Below are 12,120 nucleotides of genomic sequence, written 5' to 3'. Positions count from 1 at the left end.
CCTTGGACCGTCAGGAAGTCTAGGCAGGCCGCATGATGGACGACTGAGAGCCCAGCCGTGATGCTGACCCCCCCCATAGACCCTCAATTAGGCCTCTTTCCTCTTTATTGCCATGGCAACCGTGACTGCAGATTTACTCCTTGTCATCATCATTCTCATCATGGCCGTTTTCCGACTCTGACCTCTTTGGCTTCAGGTTGACCACAGTGAATGTCAGCACGGTGACCTCATATTAACCCACCTCTGGGTCTCTATGGGGAGCCTGACTCAGCCATCAGGCGAATTGCCATGGTGATATAAAGCAGAAATCTGTGAAGTGTCTACACTGTCACCTCCTGTTGAGGGAAAGGTCTACAGCAAACCTGGTGAGGTTGAGTCTGATATAAAACTCAATCTGCCATTCAAAAAATATTTAAGAAAATGTACAAAGCGTGATAAAGAAAAAGGGGGCTTGTATGCTTGATTTTGATGTAGAAAAATACAAGCGTTCAGTGCACTAAAAATCCACTCAAAATTTCTCAGTTACAGAGTAACTATAGAGACCAATTAAATCCAAAACATCATGGTTTATTTATTATATTTACTTTAATCTCAGATGATCCCTTGATGTCAGTTGTCTGTGGTATGCAAAAGGATATCTTATCAAAACATGGATGGTTTATATATACACACATAAACATGCACACACACAGATCCATATAGCAAAAATATAGTAGCCACAGATTATGTTTAACCTTTTCAGTCTGGTTAACGTTACAGGCAGAATGGTGACCAGCAGACATAAGAGTGATGTTTGAAGTATTTCAGCCAAATAAATGAAATGACTACAGTGCAAGTTATGTAAAGTTTAACTTGCCCATCACAGAACAACTATTATCCATGTGTGCATTTATCAAAAGCAGAAAACAGCAGAAACAGATAACAGGCCATCTCTCATCACTCATCTGCTAGCAATGTTAGCAGACACCGCTGTGATGCCACTAGGACAGAGAGGATCAGCCAGTTCTTTACAAACACCATGACTAGAGATAGGTTCACATAAAGCTTTGTGGAAGGAGAGAGCTTCCACGAGGCTAATTTCTACAGTGTATGCTGCGCAGAAAGGTAGGCTAACCATACCCCTACCCACAATTTTGCTTGGGTGTTCACTTTGGACCCTATGCTTTTGTGTTCGATCTTAAAGTTTTGTCAGTGCACACAAAAATCTAATTTCCCTCAAATTTTGAGCGCAAATTTGTCAAAAAAACATGTTAGTGAGCACTTCTCCTGACGGATGTGGCATATCAAGATGCTGATTAATCAGCATCATTAGCACACAGGTGGGTCATGTGCTGGTCACAATTAAAGGCCATTCTAAAATGTGCTGTTTTATCACACAACATGTGTGGCATCCAGCCACCCAGAGACAGATTAATGGGCTGTGTCCATCAAAAGATCCAGATTTGGTACATGGCTATTGACAATTAACAACTCATTTCCAGTGAGAGGAAGTAGTGTCATCTGGCTGTCTGCTTGCTCTGGGAACCAAATTATTCTAATGACAGTTCCTATCAAAGAGGAACACAAGCGTGTCTGTCCTCAAATGGAGCCTCAGTCTGCAGTCAGCACTTCACTGGGCTTCACATCACAACAGAAAATAGGCCAGCACAAATTCCAGGGGTACTACCCTCCTGCCAACAGCCCAACTTCTATGTCTGCCCATCTTTATGTGCTGGAGTGTTTTGCTGTCAGGGCAACAAATAAGAGGAAACAACTAATCCCTGCACAGTCACCAGTGTGGTGACGCCTTGTTCTTAGACAGGGAGACTTTTCTATCCAGGGGAGCCTTACTAGAAATTTCTTTCCAACTTTTCGTAACCAGGCCAAGCCTGTGTTTACAGTTCTGAGTCTGCAGAGGTAGCAATCCCGCCGGAGTAAAGCTAATGGACTGTGACAGGCTCAGTTCCAGATTATTGCTCTAACCCGGGCCGTTTGGTAAGAGAATTAAAAGAAGGAAATCCATTTGTTTGGTGTTTCAGCCCTCACTCCTCCACCCCCTCCCGCCAGGTCAATAACAACCCTTTTGATATAAAAGATGGTTGAATGTTATTATGTTTTATTGTGGAGGCAAGGCAGGGAACCTGATCTGGAGTTTGCTCTTTTGTTCTCAATCACAGAAAAACTGACCTATAGCACAGAACATCCCCTGCTGATACTGTCAGCAAACGCACACAGATGAACGAGCATGGAGACGAGCACACACTCACATGCATGCGCACACACTCAGCTCCCCATGCTTCACGTCTACTTAATTAAATGACAGCTTGCTCTCCGGAGGCCTCCTCAAGGCTTATATGATTCTCCTGATACGAGCTGACAGATCTCTTTTTTTACAACTTTTGACGATATAACAAAAACTATGATGAGACATCTCTGTGATGTCTCTTTCTCTCATGATTCCATCAAAATGGTCTATTCTTATCCAATACCCACTTTAAAATGTGGAACAACACCCACCTCTGGTTTTGAAACCAAGCTAAAAACACTGGAATAGGTAGTTTTGAGAAACGATCCCACACAGGTGTGAGCTCACATAACTGATATGTACGCACATTTACATGCAGATCAACACTGAACAGATGACAAAGCAAAAATAATGTCTCATTGGTTACAAAGACAAAAGGAAATGTAAGATACGTGTCACAGAAGCTATTTTAAGACAGTGAGAGAAACAAATCTTGCTCCTCAAAAACCAACCTTCCTGTTTGATCCTTCCAGGATTAAAAAGGTCTAATAAATGCTAAATACAGCATTACTATAATTGACTCATCCCCTCCGAATCTGAAAGCAGACTCACTCAGTCACTTCTACATTTAATATCCTGAGCCTGAAGCAAGCCATAACTCAGAATGCAAGTGATAAAAATGTTGTAAAGGTTGTACTTGGATGGGACATGGGATATTACACACACAGGGACAATATTGCGAGTGCTGCTGTGAAGCTATAAGACACACACACACATCCAATAGCGTTTGTGTGTGTCAGGAGACTCATGACCTTGTCTTCTGGGTCGTGATATTCATTCATAGTGCGTGCGTCTTTGTCTCTTCAAAACATGTGTCTAATGAGGCGCATAGTTGCATCTTTTTATAGAGGAAATCCTAAACTGACCGTCCATCATTTGAATTTTTCTGTGTGCGTCTGTGTGTGTGTGTGTGTGTGTGTGTGTGTGTGTGTGTGAGCCTGGGAGTAAAAGCTTGGTTCCTCAGCAACGATACTGATTGGCACGCAGCAGCCACTGCACTGATCTGCCTGCCAAAAAAGGGGGCCCCCCCTCTACACACACCCACACTGACCTCTATACTCATGGTGGATTGGGGACAGCCTCTGTTGCACTCACAGACATCCATGTAAACAGGCACATAACCTCAAGACACACACACACAGTCTCAGATAACTTAAGGCAAAGTATACATACACCCACAGCATATTCACTCATACTCATCTCTCATCCTTGCAAGACCCCTCTCATTACTCTGTGAGGGCTTTTAACGAATTACATTATTCCTTGTGGGGCCACTTTATCTGCTAATGGTCTTCTGAGATTAAAGAGCAGCATTTGGCTGTATTGATTTATAACCACATATCTATTGGCATGATCAGCATGCCTCATCTGTCACATGAAAATACACACAGCCACAGAGGGAGAGTCTCAGAAGACAGCCAACTGGCATCCTAAATAAAGCGCTATGGTTCGTAAAATTATTTGTCATAACTTCCAGCAGCACGCTAAATTTACTGCACTAATACAGACCCATAGACCAACAGCAATATTTTCCACTGGTGAGGTGATGTCTCGGACCAGCAAACTGGAAACTCCATTAGGCCCGTGTCAGTAGAGGAAGTGTACGTAGCTGTTATGAATTTTGTATGTGCATAGTATGTAAGGTCTTCTGTGTATGCATGTGTGCGAGGGCAGCTGGGATGTGAGTCATTCCTCACATGTTCCCCACTGCTCAGTACATTGTACTATATACCCACACAGAGTCAAAGAGGCATCTATTTTGGTCATCATGTATAAATAAAGAAGTGTTTCCCGCACTGAGCTGCATATCAGTTTTAAGTGAGTCTTACGAGTCATAGTGTTTTGATTCTTAGACGTGATTGTGTCCTCTTGCCATCCATCCCCCTCCTACTCTTGTATTGAACTATAAACTATATACACCAAAATGTATAATAATGAAATACATAATCTCTTAATGCCCGAAATTTACTCATATTGCAATATTTTAATGAACAATTGACTGAATGCCATGTAATTAAACTGTGGATGGCTACAACACAGGTGTTTTCACTTATTCATGCCTGATGAGACCTCCTCTCAGGACATGTGGGCATTTATAGACCGTGCTTGGTTGATGACTCCTAGCTCTTGTTTAATAAAGGTTCATTGCACTTACTGTGAATCGCTTCAGACAAAAGTGCCAAATGAATGTAATATTCTTCTGATCGGATGAGATAATGTAAACCCTCAACAGTTTAATTAATAGTAGACCCTTTTCACAGCAGACATTTGGCTTTTCAAAGAAGGAAACACACAGGTGGAATTAATAACATTAATGATGGCTAGTTCCAGGGCAATTGTATTTTTCATGCTCATTCAATGACATTGCTTACTGGGACACTTAAGAGATGGCGGCATCGTTAACGTTATTGGTCACACCTGTGCTTTTTCTGCTTTAAAAAGTCCATCCCTGCGTTCTAATACCCATACTATCATACTATTTAGTATGCCAGAAAAAGACTTGGTATGTCCCAAAATGTAGTATGTGAAATGCAGTATACCAAAAATACCAGGATGTCCTACTACATCCGGTCGCATTTTGCAGTGTACAAACCAGCATTCTTTTCTGGCTTTTCTGACCCACAATCTTATGTGCAGCGGTAGATCCGCCACGGTGTGTCAGATACATATAAACAAAGCCAAGAGAGCACAAACATTTGACAGCATACTGACAGATGACAGCTCATTTAACAGAATGCCAGACTCCGCAATGACAGATGAAAGCACTGTGTTACTAGTTACTAGTAATATGTCCTTTGTACTCCAGAATTTCGTGCTATGGCTGCAACGGATATAGGAGCAAGAGGGTCAAAGTTCAAGGCGTACTGTCATGACTAAGTACTATGTCCCAAGTGTATGCAAACTGCATGCAACAGTATGTACTGTAAGGGCAGCTGCAGTACGTACTAAAATTAAAAAGAAAAAGTATGTGATTTGCACCAAAAATGTCTACTGTGATAAAGGGTCTCTTCCCCATGTAGCTCCACCCACCCACCCGGCAGAGGTCTAATCAGACAAAGTGCAAACACCTGTGTTGGTGACAGACCCTTGACTGTTTATCTGTAATTATTCAGGAGAAGACAGCAGAATTGAGCCAACATGAGAAATTAAGTAATTATTAATAATCAAAATGATAATATATATATATTATATTATCCAGGTTCATTGCTTGTGAAAGAAATGACCAAAAACTAATAATATACGTAGATTTTTGGTGAAATCATCCACCCCTACAACAATACAGTACTGGGTAGAGGTGGGCGATCTAGCCCAATTTCTTTCCACAATCTATTTAATCACTATCACAATCAATTGTGATGTTTTGAATGACTTTCTCCATTTGCACCATTTAAACACAATATTGCATTACAGATTGTTCACAAGCTCCTCATCTGCTAGTTTGTAAGTATAACTTATGTAGCCTAGCCATGGAGCCACTCTACTAGTTAATTTACGTAGCACCGATCTGCTTGTCAATGAGGTTACGTGAAATTTGGAAATAGATGCAAGAGGACATTCAAACACTGCGATCTCTATGATTCACCTGAAAAGTATCGCCTTCGCCTTCAAGATCAATCTCAAATCATCAGATCGCCCACCGCTACTACTAGGTCTACATTACAGGTTCTAAGTGGTGTGAACAACGGGAACATACAAAATATTCATTCTGTGCTTGCTCATGAATGATGATTTTCATCTTTGCTTTAACTTCACATAACTCCCTGCAAGGCACTGCCACAGCTGATGCCTTCAAACGATGATAAATTGACTAATAAAGGAATGGCAATACAGATTGCTGTAGCTACATGACACACATCATCAATAAATCAATACACACTAGCATAGACAGGTCCAACACAAAGGAAAGCAAGGAGGGAGGGTGAGGTAAAAGGGAGAAAAATATCAGCACTACTAAGGGGGCACACAGAAGCAAATGAGTGTTGATAAATCTGCTGTGATAGGTCAGAGCGAGGTGTGAGCCCGTCTCAATGAGTCTCTCCTGGCTGAGCTCCTCCTGCTATCTGGCTATAAATAAGAGTGAATGGCCAGGGCTGTCCGTCCTGCACTCAGTGCTGCTAACAGAGTACCTGCCCCTACTCCGCCACACTAGGCTAGCTGCCACTCAGTCTATGGGGATTTCCTCTGCCATGCTCACTTGAGCAGACAGCCCAGAGAAAGACAAAGTGGGAGAGGGGTGCTGTGCGTATGTGCGTGTGTATGTATGTGTGTTGTGGGTCCCAGCTGGCTGATGTGTGCAGGCAGAGTTTCCAGAGCACCGGAGTCCTGCTGGAGGCTCAGCAGGATCTGTAGACAGCGGTCAGGCTGGCCGAAGGGCAGCTGTGGAGGCAGCAGCGTGACCATCTGTGTAGCCTGACCACTAGATCACACATACACACTCATTATCTCACACATACAGAACCAGAATCAGTTGAACAAGCTGGGTGGAAACATTAGAAACTATCTCCATAAAACATTAACACAGCAGCACAGACACTCGAGAACCCTTGTGCCCTGAAACAGTAGAGACCTATGCCTGTGAATACACAGAGGTCTTTGAATCACGTCTCAGCCTGTGTCTCTGTGTGAATCAGCACTAAGAGGCCTGTTGCCTCACAGGAACATAGCCTCTGCTAATAGAGTTATCCATGTGGTCAGCTTGGCTGTCACAGTGACTGATTACTGACAACTCAATCTCCCACAGAAACACAGAGGTGGCTCCTCTGGCGCCTTCCCCTGCAAGCGCTCGCCGAGGAGGTCGGCGGTGTCCTTGGCAACCAAGGGGGGCCCCCTCCCCGAGTCATCCACAGCTCAGCTGGTGGCGCTGCTGAAATCGAATGACCTTTTTCACCATCATTTACATAAAGTCATTCTCTTCTCGTCACGACAACGAACGCGACGTTGAATGCTTCACCGGTCGGCGAGGCTCCTGCTTGGCTCTCAGGAGGCTCTGAGGGATTGTCCTTAACTTTCAATGCAGCAAAACGGCATCAAATGAGTCACAGAGACAATTATTTATTGTATAATTAATAATATACTGTATAAACATTATATTTACGTGCACCATGCGCAAATCATGACTCACACTGAGCTACACATACACTCACTAGGGACCCAATCTCTCCACATGAAATCCCAGCATTAGATGACTGGGACTATGAGTATCATCTCAGTCTGAACTGAACACAGCCTGAGGGGAGGATCTTCAAACCACCAGGGCACTCTATCTGCCATTTGCTCACTAAAGCATTTAACTTTCTGAGGTGTTCCCTGGACCATTAAAGCCAGCCAAGTATGAAATGATTCACGCTGTGCACGGCCTACCATGAGACACTGTAAATAAAGCTTCATGCTGCTATCATGTTTTGAGTTTAAGACAGCCTAGTGTGCGGTCTGTGCAAGCCCGCTTATGACAAACTGGGAGTTTTCTCGGGGGAGAAGTGGAACATCTTCTTTCATCGCCTCCCATTTCGGTCATACACATATACTGAATACAATGAGATTCCTCTGAGTGGGAAATGCTTCTCTTACTTAAAGGAATAAGGAATGGGAAATCAAATGACAACTCTCAGAGAAACTAAAAGAAAAGAAGACACTGATGTTTGATGTGCTGCAATTTCTGCAGTAGATATGGAGTATATGTGCTGTTGTATGAGGGGAGGCTCTTAAAATACATGATCCTAATTGAATAGCAGCACTGAAGGACAGTCCTAAGCATCCAGAGGTCCAGCTTGGCAAGGTTCCAACACTTTGAATCAACAAGCTTACCACCTGTGCTTTGCCTGCCTCTCCTCCTCATCACCACCTGCTGATGCTGCTGATGCTGATAAAGAAAATGGAGCCCTTCCTCCAGCGGGGGTGCGATCCAGCAGATAAGTGTGTGGACACTGCCGCAACCTCGCACAAACCTGCTAGCGACTGTCTCTAGCATTTTGTCACTTGTTTTGTTTGCAATAAGTATTTACAGTCAATCCGTCCCTGCAGAGAGGCCGATGGAGCAGGGATAAATAGGATAGCTGTTTGAATAAGCTATTCGGCCGGGGTCGAGGGAAATTCAAGAAGTTAACCTGGAACATAAGTGTCTATGCATCAGCTGTTTTTCGGTCTGAAAGCTTGAAGCTGCTGTGCTGTAACTCGAGGCCTTTCAAAGCTTAGATTACAGATGCAGCTCAGTTACAAAAACACAGCAGCTGCAGCAGCAGCAGCAGCAGAGCTCCAGGAGGGTCAGACAAATATATGGTTTGAACAACATCCTAGTGGCTACGAATCTTTCAAAAACACTGTCGTGGCACCAGATGACTGAAAGGCAATAGCAGAACGTGAAAAGGGTGTGCTGTTGACAACGCAGGTATTATTATTATTCCAATTATGAGCAGAAGTCCCAGTAAATGCCCATGTCTGACGACGGCCTTGTTTTGCCCTGCAGCGCTGGCATACCAAGAGACACAGTAATGCTGAGGTGAGAGTGAACACAAGGCAGACTGGCTGTCAGCACAGTGGCTTAATTACTGTCTCCATGTCTCCAGTGAGTGTTATTCCCTGACATTCATCCCTGCAAGAAATCCTCTTCTACACAAGAGCATTTCTCACTTTTTATGTACTCTGTAATCCCTATAATAAATGATGTGCAAGTTGTAATCCACGCTGAAAGGAACCTTAATAGTGTAGTTCCCTCATGCTGCCATATTGAAAACACCATATATCGTTCCTTTACAGTATACTGCCGTATTATGTACAGTGGTGTTGCATTCTGCTGCCTTGTTTTCACTCTGAGCACTCGGATAAGTTTATTTTTAAGGCCGCAATTAACGATTTCTCGAGTTATTGATTAGTTGTCTGTTCTATATAATGTTAGAATGTCTGTTTCCCAAAGCCTAAAATGACATCCTCAAAATGTCTTGTTTTGAATCAGAGAATTTTGACTTTTTTTGATTATCAAAATAGTTTAACTTAACCATTGATAACTAGCCGATTAATCATTGCAGCTCTATTTGTTTGAATTTAATGTTGCTCCTATCTGTGTTTCTATGTGTATGTGTTTTAATGTGTCCTGTTTTGACTAGTTTCTTATTGTAACTTGTTTTTGCACATGCAAGCAAAGACAAATGTCTGCCCTTTCGCACACAAAATGGAAATATTACAAAGTATTTTCTATTTGTTTCTAATTTCTATGAGCACTTGTGAAAGGTGGAATCCCTCCAGTCAGGCAGATTAACAGAAGAACTGACAGCTTGAAAACAAAGTGTTTTAATAAAGTGGTAAACCAATTTTAAGATGACTCAAAACTTCTGTGGGGGCTAATAATCGCAGCATACAGAGACCAGATGGACACGTTTCCTGGAGATTTCAAGACCTCGAGTACAATGTGTGGCTTAATAAACAACTCTCAACACTCCCAATAGTTAGGCTTTCACTGTAATAATCAACCAGGAGCGGACTGATTGCAACAATATGGCAATAAACCAACAATAAACTGTCTGCTCGTTCTCCTGCTTTTAAAACAAGAGGCTAGTTTACAGAAACTTGCTGTCAATAGCTTGTTATCTATTAGCCTTTCCAGCCTTCACGACAGTCTTTGTCAAGAGTGTTGTGAGTGACAACAAATGCCTGGTTGTTGCTTGTTGTGTAAGCTCCATTCAAGCCTCACTGACCATGTGACACCGTTGAGGGCATTGTGGGAGATACAACACCTGAATTTAACCCCCAACGCAATGAAACTACAACATACTAAAATTTAAATTAGACACCAGAGTGAAGGCTTTAATATACAGACAGTGTATCTGCTGTACTTAAAACAAAGGTTATGATGACCTTCTATTTCATGGGATTTTTAAATCTCCTTTATCTACAATTACTACAATATCCCATTTGTTCCTGATATGTAACTGGGGGACTACAGAACACAGTGTCCTTTGAAAATATATCCAAAAATGACGGTGGTTATGTTAAGTAAGTGGAAACACCTGATGCCCACTCTGTTACACTTTCCACCTGTGTGACCTTCGCATGGCCACCGGTGACATTGTCATCCATCACGTGGTGTCTGAACACTGGTGTAGCACCTGCAGCTGCATCATTGTGATTGATCTGATTGATTATGATGGATCTGCCGAGTCTAGACTCAGGCAGTGTTTGGAAAAATGTGCAGAACGAAGAGTATTATCTACAGTGACAAGACACACATTCAACACGCATATACACACACATACACACAGCTTTGGGGCTTTCAAGCTAGCGTTAAAGGATTCCTGTTCAAACTCTGGACAAAACGACATCCTAACTCTAAATCATGTTAATATTCCCCAAATAAACATATAATTACAGTGCAACTTGAATTAGTATTATTATTATTATACTCAACAATGAGTTTAAAAGCTATGCCTGGTATTACTACTATCAAAAAGGCGGATTCCTATTTCTCCAGGGATTTTAGGTTTTAACTTTGTATTGTATCACTGTGTTTAATTCATCAAGCTAGAAGCTATTAGAAGCTAACCTTTCTTTAGTTGTTTTAGCTCGGCGATTTACGATGTTACGCATCGTGACAGGCCTCGTTTTTTTCTTATAAATAGCTAAAAAGCTGGGTTATTATTTAGTGGGAACAGCATGTAACAGAAAACAAAGTACTAACAATCCGTACTGCGCTGACAAAATGAAGATACGGTGTGAAAACAGCCCTTATGTCGCATTACTGTTGAGAGGAGCAGCGATGAACTCATTTCAATTGAGCTGCAGTTTTTCCAACTGAGCCGCTTCGCTCGCGCTCAATGAAGAAGTACTAACGTCAGGTCCTCGCGGTGTTTAAACGTCTCTTTCACTGAGTGTAACAATGGTTTAGTTGTTTTTCTAAAGGCTGCCACCATTTCTCTAACAAACGAGGCGATATACGGACAGCAACGTGAACAGGTTGGGAAATACAGCGAGCTGAGATAATCTCCTGTGGCATCGGGCACATCTGTAAATGGTAAATGGGGGGAATTCTGCCGCGGGAACACGGATGCGAGACTTACCTCGTCGTTAAAATGTGTATCCGGTGAGTTCCAGTCAATTCCTCTCCAGTTATATTGTTAAATATCAACGCTGATATGTATATTTAAGTATACAGTACACACTGCTCTCTCCTGCCGCTTCCTCTGCCTCAACTAGTATTTCGATGTGACTCTGGGCGGAACTACACGCTGCGTCGCAGACACCGCGGAGGAGCCAATGGGAGGAGGCGGTGCACAGCACAGACAGTAGGAGGAGCAGGAGGTCTCACTCTGCTCTCAAATAATGAAGACGCAACTCTGTTTCAGAGGCAAGGGGAAACACAAAAGGTTTAAACTGACAGCTCTGTTGACAGGTCGTATTTATTTTAACTGCACTCAACCAAACGTTACGTTTGATTCTGGTTAGCGTTTCCAACTTTATTACAACTCATATGAGTCTTAGCCCGAGAGTTAACGCCCACTTTTGATGTGAGGGAGATGAGACAATTGCATTTATTTATTTACTTAATCAAGGGTATTTCTAACAAAGTCCATCTTTGGTAATAGTGCAGTGCAAATCAAGAGGTGAACATGCTGGCCGAACACTGTACAAGTTCTTCGTGGGCGACATGATATCAGTCGCTGTGCTCTGTCACCACGTGATGCTGGCTCAAATTTTGGAGATTAACCGATTAGAATTCCCATCAAGTTTCTATTTTCAATCTGATTATGTAACCGTACAAATCGGCTATGCAATAAAAACATAAAGTATGCACGCAATCCCCTTTTTGGGGTGTATTTTCTCACAGAGAAGTCCATCTCCTACATACA

General features: G+C 42.5%; 1 protein-coding gene across 1 annotated transcript in view; it reads right to left on the bottom strand.

Moving 5' to 3' along the window:
• Positions 1-11,478, bottom strand: part of ndrg3a (ndrg family member 3a) — a 35,481-nt gene extending 24,003 nt beyond the window's left edge. The window contains exon 1 of the mRNA XM_073468441.1: positions 11,332-11,478. The gene's annotated coding sequence lies outside the window, so the exon portion shown is untranslated. The remainder of the gene's footprint in view (positions 1-11,331) is intronic.
• Between the last annotated feature and the right edge of the window lie 642 nt (positions 11,479-12,120).

The sequence above is a fragment of the Pagrus major genome, chromosome 6 (assembly GCF_040436345.1).
Source record: "Pagrus major chromosome 6, Pma_NU_1.0".
NCBI classification, from domain to species: Eukaryota; Metazoa; Chordata; class Actinopteri; order Spariformes; family Sparidae; genus Pagrus; species Pagrus major.
This window is presented reverse-complemented; position numbering and strand designations above follow the sequence as displayed.